Raw genomic sequence first — 2122 nt, forward strand, 5'->3', positions numbered from 1 at the left:
GATTATGAAAAGTTCTGCATGGAGAAATGGTTAAAAAAAAAAAACCTTAAAATGCCTGACCTAGCCCAGAGACAGGATGCTGAGGCAGTGTACATATGACCATTTTCATTTCTTAACATTAGTAATTAAATATGTTTCTGTCCCTTAAGTTAAATGTCCATCTACTGTAATTTTATATTGCACTTATTTTCCCCCAATTACTTATCTGCTGGGAAATGCTTTTTTGTGGTTTTTGTTAATTGATATTGTGTCCTATTTCATTTCTACATTTTCATAACTTACATAGATGAATCACAAGTTGAAAAATGAATAGAGGTTATGAAAAAGCATATTGCTACCAATTAACAGATTGTACAGTAGTGTTCTTAAATTTCTCAGTGGTGTGTAATGGATATTCAGAGCTGTTTATGTATTTGATGGCCAGAGCAGTGTGAGGTTTTGTATTTGTAGTTGGGGGAAATGTGTCTAAACATTTGCTTTGTGAAACTGTAAGGTGCTTGGCAGTAAAAAAGAGTTTATAACTTTTGTATACACTAGATGGAGACATTGTTTCATTTTCAATCATGTTCTTCTTTGATTAAAATTTTTTTTTGTAATTGCTAACAAGTATTCCTCAGTTCACTTTTTCTCAGTTCAATTTTTCAAAACAGTTCATTTCATGCTCAGAATGCACCAAAATGATTAAAAGTCTCCAAAGATGTCTCAAAATAATAATTCTACCAAAACACCTGTACTAGTTATCTTACAACAAGAATGCATTGTAAATCATAGCACAATAAGCTACACTATTATATTGTCAATCTTTGAAGTAGAATATAATTTGATCTCTAGTTTCTTTTATTGTTATTAGGTAACAAAAATACTTTACTCTTTGGTTGATAGTGAATGCAATGTATACATACGTACATACATTGTATACATTTTTTTTTACAAACTTTCAATTACAAATCAGAATGGCAGATATAGCTGTATGGCTGTATAGAATGCACCACAGTATATGCCAGGGACAAGTCTTTGAAATGCTGCAGTAAAGGTATGCTGCAGTAAAGGTTTTATTGATATACACAAATTACAAATGAGAATGACAGAAACAAAAAAATTGTCTCCGGTCATACAGCAAAATTGATGCACTGTAGTTTGTGGGAAAACTACTTAATTTGGCCACATGTTCTAGTCAACATCATACCATATGTCCTCTCTTGCCCTACACTGGGGAAATAACCTCCTTGCATGCCTGATCCACCCCTGGCAAACATCAGCTGATATAGCATGGCATCTAGCACCACACCTTCATACTCCTCTCCCTGTCCCCCTTCATCTTTCACCTTTCTACCATAAACAAGATTATTCCAAAGAATAGATGGTCATGAAATTTAAATTCCCTCAACACCTGACCAGGTCTCCACCTGAATCATTTTGTCTGTAATCAGCTGTCAATTTGTGCATTTCAATACAGTATTTGCTTAGCAAATTGCTCTCCACTTGAAATTCAGCCTGTATGTTAGCTTTGGAACTTGCATGTAACTTGCAAGTTTTTAATTGAATGAAGTGTGCAAACATTTGCAAATTTGGGTGTAGGAATAAGCCGTTTTATTGGTGGTTGAGCTTGAGTGAGAAATAAATAAAAACTTTTGAAAACTGTGTTCCTTGGATGTATTTTTTGTCAAAGATATGAAAAAAGCATTTGTAGTTTGGTCTACATAGACTGTTGTGCTGTGTTGTGTTTAAGATTCCATTATAGATGGGTCCACTTCTATGTTTGCCAGCAATCTGTGGACACCAGGTGTTGTGCTAAGGGATTTGTCCATAACAAGATGCAGAGCACTTCCTGAAAGTTTATTAATCATAATTATAATTAATTATTTTGAAAACAGTAATGTCGGATTTGGCACTAGTCATTTGGCACAAGTCGTTTTTTGTGAAGGTAGTGGTTTTACTCAGATCCAAGATAGGAGTATGCTATACAGACTACGGCTACACCTCCAACAGTTGCGACTTGTCATGGTCACCTACTATTACAAGTAGTATGGTAAAAACTGTGCATGGCATTCCTTGGCATGCTCTTTGTGGCGCTTATTTTCGCTGTACTACGGGATAGTCCAATGGGCTATCCCATGTGGGA

Source organism: Conger conger, chromosome 8, assembly GCF_963514075.1.
Source record: "Conger conger chromosome 8, fConCon1.1, whole genome shotgun sequence".
NCBI lineage: Eukaryota > Metazoa > Chordata > Actinopteri > Anguilliformes > Congridae > Conger > Conger conger.